Genomic DNA, 11,581 nt, shown 5'->3' with positions numbered 1-11,581 from the left:
GAAAATGAACTGAGAGTTGAAGGGGAAGGGGGAGGGGGGAAGAGAGGTGGTGGTGATGGTGGAGGGCACTTATGGGAAAGAGCACTGGGTGTTGTATGGAAAACAACTTGACAATAAAATATTGGAAAAAAAAAAATCATGACCTGAGCCAAAGTCAGACGCTCAACTGACTAGGCCACCCAGGCGCCCATTTAGCGCCTGCATTCTTAAAAACCCAACACAAATTTTTGGAGCGCCTACCAGGTACTGGGAATAGAACCAGAGACAACCGCCCTCAGGGGCGGGGACGGGAGAGGGACAATGACCAAGTAAGCAATAAAATATATGATATATGATATAACATCAGGGGGTGATAAGTTTTTTAAATGCTGACCAAGGGGACAGAGAGAACACAGCAGTTAGGAGATGAAATCTGAGGACAGGAACGAAAGCCCAGGAGAGGCAGAAATTTTCGACCTCCGAGCCTCCGCTGCCGTCGCTTTCTCCCGGACCTCGGTGCTACCCATCTGCAGGAGCTCGCGAGCGGCCATCCCCGATTCCACAGACCGGGTGGCGTGGACAACCCACGTGTGTGGTCTCTCTCGCGGTTCTGGAATCTACAAGGTGCAAACCCAGGCTGGGGCTGAACTTTGCGAGACTCTGAGGGAGACTCTGTCCCAGTTTCCGGCAGCTTCGGCGTCATGCGTGACTTGACTTGTAGATGATGTTTTCTCTTTTCTTTACGTTGTCTTCCCTCTGTGCCTGCGTGTCTGTGTCCAAGTTCCCACCCCCACTTTTTAAGTAAACTGCCCCCAACGTGGGGCTCGAACTCATCACCCCAAGATCAAGAGGCGCGTGCTCTACCAACTGAGCCAGCCAGGCGCCCCCACCCAAGTTCCCCCTTTTTATAAGGACATGAGTCGTGTTGGATCAGGAGACACCCTAATATCTCACATTAACTTGGTCGTCGGCCAGGACCTTATTTCCAAATATGGTCACGTGCTGTCCTGGGGGTCAAGACTTCCTATCTTTTCCGGCCGACATAATGTGACCTGTCAATACTCCCCTCAAATCCTGATTCCTCCTAAAGGGTGCTTCCTCATTGCCCCACCCTCCTGAATCTGTCTGCCTAGCTCGCCAGAGCTCCTCCTCCACATTCATTTCACGCAGACGTGTCTAGTTACTGTTGCCCGTGTGTGCCCTTGGTGAAGTTTATTTGTTTTGAGAGAGATGGAGACAGCGCGAGTCAGGGAGGGGCCGGAAGAGAGAGAATCCCAAGCAGGTTCCACGCTGCCAGCGCAGAGCCCGACATGGGGCTTGAACCCACGAACCGCGAGATCATGACCTGAGCCGAAAACCGAGAGTCGGATGCTTCACCCCCTGAGCCCCCTGGGGCCCCTTCACCTGTGTTACAAGTGTCCTCTTAGCACGTGAGCTCACTGAGGACAGTGGCAACACCTAGACACCCACTCTGTCCCCAGTGTGCACTGATAGAAAGAAAGTGCTCGCTCTAGGTTTTCAGAAGGACTAAAGGGATCAATTCAGCATTTATTGACCAAGCTCTGCGCTGGTCCCTGGGGATGCAGCAGCGGGCAAGGCAGATCCTAGCCCTTGTGGATTTGACAGCCCAGTGGGGAGAGAATACACAAGATAAATAAGTCAGACGGAGATACACAGGGTATTCTTTTCCTAAGGCTGCCACCCGGAAGTGCCGAGGGCTTGGGACGCCTGGTGGCCCCGTCGGTTAAGCGTCTGACTCTCGCTTTCAGCTCAGGTCATGATCTCACGGTTCGTGGGTTCGAGCCTCACATCTGGCCCCGAGCTATCAGCAAGAGCCTGCTTGAGATTCTCCCTCTCTCCCTCTCTTTCTGCCATTCTTCCACTCGTGTCTCTCTCTTCCTATCAAAATAAACAAATAAAACTTAAAAAAAAAAAACAGTGCCATGAGTTAAGTGGCTTAGAACAACAGAAATGTGTGTCCTGAAGGTGTGGAGGACCAGACGCCCGAGATCAAGGTGCGGGCAGGGCTGTGCCCCCTTCAAAGTCCTCAGGAGAGAATTCTTCCTAGCTTCTGATGGTTGCAGGCGACCTTTGGTGTCCCTTGGCTTGCAGCGGCCTCTTTGGCTTCTGCCCGTGTTTTGTCACATGTCCTTCCCCTCCATGTGCCTCCGTGTCTTCACATGGCATTCTTTTTACTTATTTTTATTTATTTTTTAAACATTTATTTATTGGGGACGGGGTAGAGAAGAGAGAGAGAGGGAGACAGAGATGACAGCAGCAAGCCCAACGTGGGACTCAAACTCATGAACTGAGATCATGACCTCAGCCAAAATCGGACACTCAACTGACTGAGCCACCCAGGCACACAAGGCATTTTTTTTTTAATGTTTTACTTATTTTTGAGAAAGGAACAGACAGAGAGAGACAGAGCATGAGCAGGGGAGGAACAGGGGAGGAGCAGAGAGAGAGGGAGACACAGAATCGGAAGCAGGCTCCAGGCTCTGAGCTGTCAGCACAGAGCCTGACGTGGGACTCGAACTCATGAACCATGAGATAATGACCTGAGCCGAAGTTGGAAGCTTAACCGACTGAGCCACCCAGACGCCCCAATAAGGACACCAGTCATACTGGATTCGGGGCCCACCCTCATCCAGGATGAGCTCATCTTAACTAATCCCATCTGCAACAGCCCTATTTCCTTCTTGAGGTCCTAGGTCTGAAGACTTCAACTTACCCTTCTGGTGCAGGGGGCGGGGGGGGGGGGGCGGACGGGGCACACAATTCAACCCCTAACACACGCTAAGGCAGAACCCAAAGAACAGAAGGCAGAAGGGGTTGGTGGGCTAAGGGCTGCTCCCCCAGATGGGGCGGCCTGGGAAGGTCTCTCTGTGGAGGGGACACCGGAGTCACAGCCCGAAGGAGAGGCGTAGACAGCGCTCTCTTATGAGTGTTGAATGTGAGTTTCACTGCCGGGCGTTGGTGACATTTCCCTTGGCATCTGGGTGGTATTTAATTCGTTGTTGTTTTCCTGCTCATTTCCTGGTTTGAAACTGGCAAGATGCATCGCGGAGGCGTGGTTCTCGTTAAGAATCTGAGAGTTTTTCCGCCGCGTCGACTTCATTCCATCAGCGGCTCTGAGAAGCCCCAACAGCTGCGAGGCTGAGAAGCGGTCGGATCCCGCTTGCGGGGAGAAGTTGGGGCACTCGGATGAGCGCCAGCTGCCGCCCCGGCCGGTGCCCCTGCCAGTCTGTGTTTGCAACAAACACACACATCATAAGTGCACAGCTCAACGGATTATCACAAAGCGAGCGCGTCAGTGAAGCCAGGTGAAAACGCAGAACACTCCAGGGGCACCTGGGAGTCTCAGTCCACTGAGCGTCCGACTCTGACTCAGGTCATGATCTCACAGTTTGTGGATTCCCCACATTGGGCTCTGTGCTGACAGCTCAGAGCCCGGAGCCTGCTTCCGGTTCTGTATCTCCCTCTCTCTCCGCCCCTCCCCTACTTGCACTCTGTCTCTGTCTCTCTCCCCCCACCCAAATAAACATTAAGATATTCAAATGAATAAATAAAGTTTTATTGGAACACGGCCACATCTCTTCACTTACTGCTGTCTATAGCTGTTTGCTATAAGGGCTGTGGCAGAGACCGTATGGTTGGGAACGGCGAAAATATTTACTATCTGGCCCTTACTGGAAAAAGTTTGTCCACCCCTGCGGGACGGCATGCCATTGTACAAATATAACACTCTCTATTTATTCATCCAACTGTGAATGGGTATTTGTGTAGTTTCCTGTTTGGGTCTATTACAATAGAGCTGCCAAGAATATTCTAGTACAGAGGCTGTTAAACGTTTTCTGTACAGGACCAGTTAGTAAATATTGTAGGTTTTATGAGGCACATATGATCTTTATCACATACTCTTTAGTGTTTTCTTTTTTACAACTCTAAAAATATAAAACCGTCCTTTGCTCTGGGCCACCCGAAGTCAGGCCACAGACAGCAGTGGGCCCCCGGGCTTTGTCGGTCCATTCTTGTTTCCACATGTGGATTTTGCCATGTTCCCTTTATATTTATATTTTAATTTTTTTAACGTTTATTCATTTTTGAGAGACAGAGCAGGAGCAAAAGAGGGGCACAGAGAGAAAGGGAGACACAGGATCCAAAACAGGCTCCAGGCTCTGAGCTGTCAGCACAGAGCCCAACACGGGGCTCGAACCCACGAAGTGCGAGATCATGACCTGAGCTGAAGTACTATGCTTAACCGACTGGGCCACCCAGGCCCCGCCATGCCCCCTTTTTATAACAAATGCTTCTCATAGCCTTTTACTCTGCTGAAATGAATTCACAAGGAATATGACCTACCCGCACACGTATTTTAAAATAATTATCTATCTGTACAGGTAATTTCAAATAGTGAATTAACACGTAATCAATCAATTTTTAAAATCAATTAAAAAATAAAGGAGGAGCACCTGGCTGGCTCAGTCAGTGGAACATGCGACTCTTGATCTTGGGAGCTGTGAGTTCAAGCCCCATGTTGGGCGTGGAGCCTGCTTTAGAAAATAAAGGAAAAATACAATGACAATAATGTATAGTAAAATAATATGAATTCTAATATGCAAATGTTCAAGCAGCATTGTAAGCTGTTCACAAATATTTCGTTGGGATGTCTGTGGGGCTTCAGCTCAAGTCATGATGTTACAGTTCGTGGGTTCGAGCCCCGGGTCGGGTTCTGTGCTGACCGCTCAGAGCCTAGTGCCTGCTTCTGATTCTGTGTCTCCCTCTCTCTTTGACCCTCCCCTGCTCATGCTCTGCCTCTCTCTCCAAAATAAATAATAAAACATTTAAAATTTTAAAAATAAATAAATAATTAAGTGAAATTAAACATTTTTTAAAAACAAGTGTCTTGTTTTTCTCTCCTTCGAAGCACAGGGAAGGTCATACTTCCTGTCATGTGACTTGCTTGGGCCAATGAAATGAGAGCAGGCATAGTCCTTATTTCCCGGAGGAAGTAAGCGCCGTTGCTTTCTCCCTCTAACTGGAAACAGGGTCCCCAAGAGTGGCTGTTTTGTCGGCCTGAGTTCGCTAGGGAAAACGATGAGGATTTGGAGGTGGGGTTCTCAGGACGGTAGTGCGCATGCGTAAGAGGCAGACCTTGGCTGTTCTCTGTCTGTGGGAGTTGGGGCCGGCCTGTCACTGTAGCGTACCCCATTTTATTCTGACCACTACAGGCACGAGCACATTAGATAAGTGATTCTCCACAGGGAGCAAGCGGGTCGCTCGGGACAATGCTTGGAGACAAGTTTTATTCTTGCTACAGTCTGAATGTTTGCGTCCCCCTAAATTTGCCTGTTCAAATCCTAACCCCCAAAGTGAAGGCATTAGGAGGTGAGATTTGGGGGGGATTAGGTCCTGAGGGCGGAGATTGCATGATGGGGATTAGTGCCCTTGTAGTGCCCCTCACCCCCTCACCCCTGTGACCCTGCCTCGGATCTTCAGTTCTTCCCCTCACACTCAGCTGCTGTCTCTCTGACTGACTTCCTTGCTGCGTCTCAAAAATTCTGGGCTTGTTCCCACCTCAGGGCCTTTGCACTTTCTCTTGCCTCTACCCAAAGGTTCATCTCTGAAATAACCCCATGATCGCTCCTTCCTGGCCCCCCTCACATCACAGGGAGGCCTCCAGTGGCCAAACCGGGAACATTAGCAACCCCTCCCTCACTTCTCTATCCCTTTCCTGCTTTATTTACTTCTCTTTGGTGCCTAGGACCACACAATGGCTTCTATATATTTCAGGCATTTGGTAGACTCACGGACTGCTTTTACAACATGAGACCCAGGAGCGTGCGGCTGTGTTCTAGTCTTGGTGTCTAGAACAATAGCCCGCACGGAGTTGGCGTTGGGAGCTGCCTTTATGAATGCATGCATGCAAAAAAACGGCTCTGCTGTGCTCCCAAAACAGGGAGGGAGGCTGGGTTCTAGAGACCCATGTACTCAGATAAGGCTCCCGCCCTGGGAGGGTTCAATGTCTGGTGGGGGGTGGGAGTGGGAGCCCGGAGCCCTAAAGGGAAAGAGAAACCGATATCACAACACGGTCTGATAAGGACTGTGAGAGAGACGAGGTCAAAGGTTGAAGGGCCGTGGAAAGCCTATAGAAACAAACAGTGGGTTCTTTTTCGATTCTAATACAGGCGACGGCAAACCCCGGCCCATGGGCCAGCTGTCTGTCTTATTAGGTGAAGTTTGGTTGGAACACAGCTGCGCGCATTTGTCGGCGCGGCTGCCGTGACGGCGTTGGTGCTACAATAACAGAGTTGAGTGGTTGCGACAGAGACCAGATGGTCTGTAACGCCCAAAATATGGACTATCCGGCCCTTCCCAGAAAACTTTCCCAGCCCTGCCCTAATATTAAAAGTGAACGTTTTTCTGGGGCGCCGGGGCGGCTCAGTCAGTTAAGTGTCCAACCCTTGACTCAGGCTCAGGTCATGATCTCATAGTCGTGAGATCGAGCCCTGTGTTGGGCTCCTTGTTGGGCTTGGAACCTGCTTAACATTCTCTCTCTCTCCCTCTCCCTCTGCGCCTCCCATGCTCGCACTCTCTCTCTCAAAAAAAAAAAAAAACCAAAATGCTAGCATGTTCTGAATGTTTACTATTTGCTATATATATGTTTCCTCCCCATGTTTTGTTCCTTTATCTTCACTGAAACCTCTGGGATTTCGAATATCCCGTTTTATAGATGAGGCAATAGGCATTGGGGGTTTAGAGGGCAAAGTAATTTTCCCAAGTTTACACAGTGAGATGGGGAGGGGTTTTGCGCGTTTTTATGCCTGGTGTTTTTCCTTAGTAATGATCTTGAAGAGGCGTCTGTCTGTAACCACGTGCATCTGTCACATTCCGCTGTTTGCCAGCCTCCTCCTGAGATGCACCTGCCCGCCCCCCCCCCCCATGAGCCTTGAAGTTATCTCCTCCCTGCCGCGATTAGCGGTGCTGCAGTGCACAGACATCCTCGGGCCTACGTCTCTGAGCTCATGTGTGAGTTTCCCTGAAGGCTGAATTCCTAGAACCGGAGTCACTCGGTCGAAGGGCACGTGCAGGGCTGTGCCCTGGGCGAGGAACCAAGTTCACCCGCAGGTGAGGAAGGAGAGAATAGGGCGGGCGTTCGGGCAGAGGAAACCTGCATGGACAGGGGCCTGGGGAGTGAGGGAGGGCTTCCCCAAGCATGTGATTCTACGGGCTCTGGAAGAAATGGACTGGAGCGGGGAGACCGGAGGCAAGGAGGCCAGGGAGGAGGCCGGGGCCAGAAGCAGAGGGAAAGGATGGAGGCTGAATCTCGATCAATTAGAATTTCTTTTTTTTTTTTTTAAATGCTTATTTACTTTTGAGACAATGCAAGTCAGGGAGGGGCAGAGAGAGGGGGACAGAGGATGAGAAGGGGGCTCTGTGCAGACAGGCTGACAGCTGTGAGCCCAACGCAGGGCTCGAAGCCACGAACTGCAAGATCATAACCTGAGCCGAGGTCAGATGCTTAACCGACTGAGCCACCAGGGCGCCCCTGGCTTCTTTCACTTACCATGTTTCTTTTTTTTTAATGTTTTATTTATTTTTGATAGAGAGACAGAGCATGAGAGGGGGAGGGGCAGAGAGAGAAGGAGACACAGAACCGGAAGCAGGCTCCAGGCTCTGAGCTAACTGTCCGCACGGAGCCTGACGTGGGGCTCGAACCCACGAACGTGAGATCTGACCTGAGCGGAAGTCAGAGGCTTAACCGACTGAGCCACCCAGGCACCCCGCTTAGCAGGTTTCCAAGATTCATTCACGTTGTAGCGCATGTCTGTGCTTCGTTTCTTTTTGTGGCTGAATCATATTCCACTGCATGAATAGCCCACATTCTGTGCACTCGATCATCAGTTGCTGGGCCTTTGGGCTGTTTCCGCCTCCCACTGCTGGATTAGTGCTGCTCTGAACATGCTTTTTCGTGGACATGTGCTCTCTATTCTTTTGGATATTTACCAGGAGTGGAACTGCTGGGCCACATGGAAACCTATGTTTAACTTTTTGAGGAGTTTCCAGACTGTTTTCCAAAGCATCTGCACGATTTTACATCCCCACCAGCAACACACGACGGTTCCAGCCTCTCCACATTCTGGCCCACGCTTATTAGCACCGGACTCTTTGGAACATGGCCTTCCCAGGGGTGTGAGACGGCGTCTCCCTGGGGTCTGGGTTTCCCTGGTGACTAACGGCATGGAGCATCTTTGCACGTGGTTATTGTACATCTTGTAGCATTGATGTACGTTTGTACGTCCTCTTTGGAGAAATGACTGTTCTTGTTCTTTGCCCATTTCTTAATTGGGTTGTTTAATTTTATTAAGTCTATGTATTTATTTTGAGAAAGAGAGAGAAAAAGGAAGGGACAGAGAGAAGGGGAGAGAGAGAATCCCAAGCAGGCTCTGTGCTGCCAGGGCAGAGCCTTATTTCGGGGCTTGATCCCATGAACTGTGAGATCATGACCTGAGAAGAAACCAAGAGTTGGATGCTTAACGGACTGAGTCACCCAGGTGTCCAGAGTTACTTAATTTTTTTAATTTAAAAAAATTTTTTTTACATTTATTGATTTTTGAGAGACAGCACAGTGGGGAAGGGGCAGAGAGAGAAGGAGACACAGAATCCGAAGCAGGCTCCAGGCTGTCAGCACAGAGCGACACAGGGTTCAAACCCAAGAACTGCGAAACTGTGACCTGAGCAGAAGTCAGATGCGCACTGTCAGTGCAGAGCCCAACATGGGGCTCGAACCCGCAAACCATGAGATCACGGCTGGTGCTGAAATCAAGAGTCAGACGCTTAACCAACTGAGCCACCCAGGCGGCCCTAATTTAACTTAATTTAAAGTAACTTCTATGCCCAATGTGGGACTTGAACTCACAACCCTGAGATCAGGAGTTGCATGCTCTACTGACCGAACCAGCCAGGCGCCCCCATCTTTTCACTTTTTTGATGGTGTCCTTTGAAATCTCCCAAGTTTCCCTTTGTGATTGGATCCTCGCTTACCCATTCTCTTGACCCCTGCATTCTGCTGCCTAACGTCTATTAGGGCAGACTGTGGCAATTCCCTACAGATAGCAAGTGGGGGGCACTTGGTTCTGGTGGGCACAAGCAAGCAATGGTGGTAAATATGCTACCGTGCTCGGGATGGCCCCCAGTCCAAGGAAACTCATCCCCAAATGTCAGTAGTGCCTCAGTTGGGAGGCACAGAGAGGTGAAAACTCTTGCCCAAGGTCACACAGCGAGTAGGTGACTCCTCAAAGAGGGGTTAAAGAGGGGCGCCTGGGTGGCTCAGTCGGTGAAGCGTCTGACTTTGGCTCAGGTCATGATCTCACAGTGTGAGAGTTTGAGCCCCGCGTCGGGCTCTGTGCTGACAGCTCAGCCTGGAACCTGCTTCAGATTTTGTGTCTCCCTCTCTCTCCGCCCCTCCTTCGCTCACACTCTGTCTCTCTCTCTTTCAAAAATAAATAAACATTAAAAAAATCAAAGAGAGGTTAAAGAAAGGCAGGAAGGCAGAACAAGGAAAAGCACACCAGGGAAACCGAGAGACACAGAAAGGCTGAGATCCAGAAATGGGAGACAGAGACCCAGAGAGAAGGAGAGGCAAGAAGAGAAAATCAGGGAGGGACCAAGAGTGAGGAAGGGGGACAGCCTGGGGCCGCCTCATCACCCCTGCACAGCCGGGAGGAGCCGAGGGAGCAGCTGTTTGCAGAGAGGCACTGGGACTGGGGAGGGTGCTGGTGCCCCGGCCCCAGAGGCCACCTGCGGCTGAAACTTGAGCAGAGGTGGCACAGCCCCCCTCCCCCCACCCCAGAGCAGGTGACTGGAAGTGGAGAGTCTGGTGGGTAGGTGTGACCCTGCTCCACCCCGAGGGTGTGAGAAATTCCCCAGGACACAGGTCATGGGCCCCACCTCTTTCTCGAGGTGACACCCGGGCCGGCCAGGGAGTGAGGGTGTGTGTGCGTGCGCGCGCATGCGCGTGCACGTATGCTATTTAGCCAGCAAATACCGCTGCCTGTTACTTATTTTTAAAGCGTTTTATTTTTACTGTCAAATATAACGTACATCCAGAAAACTACATAACACATAATGTATGAGCAATCCAAGCGTCTGTCGACGGATGAACAAATAAAGAAAATGTGGTCTATTCTTCCAATGGAGTATATTTTTTAATGTTTATTTATTTTTGAGAGACAGAGAGAGACACAGCCTGAGTGGAGAGGGGCAGAGAGAGAAAGAGCCACAGAATCCGTGCTAACAGCTCAGAGTCTGAGGCGGCGCTCGAACCCATAAACCATGGGATCATGACCTGAGCCGAACTCGGATGCTTAACCAACTGAGCCCCCAGGCGCCCCTATTGAATTGATTTTGCAAGTCACAGTTTGCAGTTGAGGACTGTAAAATGAAAGCCTTGTGATCATCAGCAAGTCACAAAACAGAACCCTATGCCCCCTGCTCATGGCCCCTCCCTCCCGCGTCTTCCCTCCTCCCTCTCCGAAGTTCAGGTCCATTTACTGATCCTGTCCTTTGCTCCGGCCTTTGCGCTGTCCGTGAAATCTTAGATCGCATCTCCTTTGCGGGGCTTCTTTGGCTTGAGTCACGTCTAAGAGATGCATCCAAGACAGTGTCTGGAGACCATTCCGGAACTATGCAGAATGAGTGGACGGGAAGAGTGCCATGGCGGGCTTTTGTATTGTTTTTATGATCCGAAGATTTATCTTAACTGCATTGGCAAAAGATCGATGTAAACCGCTCCACATTCCTGCAACTGTCAATTAGAGCAGTTTTGTCCTGGTGGTTGAGAGGCCCAACCGTGGGGGTGAGGGCGGGGGCTCAGCCGGTTAAGCCCCGACTTCCCGCTTCCATCTAGGTCATGATCTCGTCCTCCAGAGTTCCATCCAGAGTTCCAGTGGCATGTCGGGCTCTGTGCTGACAGCTCCGAGCCTGGAGCCCGCTTCAGATTCTGTGTCTCCCTTTCTCTCTGCCCCTCCTCCGCTCCTGCTCTGTCTCGCTCTCAAAAATAAACAAACATTTAAAGAATCTCCGAAATAGGCTTTAAGAACCGTAAAGCTGCAACACGTGATTTTCACACTTGGTCCCTAGAAAACTAAGGAACAGGAATGCTCGCTCACTAATCTAGAAAAGCACGGTGCGTTTCCCCAGGGTGTCGGACGTGCTGGACGTTTGGGGGTTCCGGCCTGGGGCCAGGACACAGAGCGAGGGAGGCTGCGGGCCTGGCCTCGGGCACCGGGGCGGACTTGTGCACACGCTTCTCAGAGTCCGCACGGACGGGGGATCCTGTCAGACCCGGTCCTAAGGGGTTATCCCTATATATCCTCCCACACCAGTGCCTGAGGACCAGCGGCTGCTTTGGCTGCGGACTGGAGAGGGAGCTGGGCTCCGGGCTGGGGAACAGCACCCTATCGGGTCCCCACCGCACAGGCACCAGTCCCCAACCCACACACCACCCCCAGCCCCATGCCCACCGCACCCCAAACCTCTCCGACTCACCACTCCCTCCACCGCACACTCATCAACGCCCCCCTGCCCCTCCCCCACT

At 51.2% G+C, this 11,581-nt stretch overlaps 1 long non-coding RNA gene across 1 annotated transcript in view; it reads left to right on the top strand.

Moving 5' to 3' along the window:
- The first annotated feature begins 6,978 nt into the window (after window positions 1–6,978).
- Window positions 6,979–11,581, top strand: part of LOC115280752 — a 6,416-nt gene continuing 1,813 nt past the window's right edge. Inside the window, exon 1 of the long non-coding RNA XR_003903913.1 lies at window positions 6,979–7,110. This is a non-coding gene — a long non-coding RNA (uncharacterized LOC115280752). The remainder of the gene's footprint in view (window positions 7,111–11,581) is intronic.

This window comes from Suricata suricatta, chromosome 16 (genome assembly GCF_006229205.1).
Source record: "Suricata suricatta isolate VVHF042 chromosome 16, meerkat_22Aug2017_6uvM2_HiC, whole genome shotgun sequence".
Classification (NCBI taxonomy): domain Eukaryota; kingdom Metazoa; phylum Chordata; class Mammalia; order Carnivora; family Herpestidae; genus Suricata; species Suricata suricatta.
The sequence above is the reverse complement of the archived record's forward strand: the minus strand, read 5'-3'. Positions and strand labels throughout refer to the sequence as shown.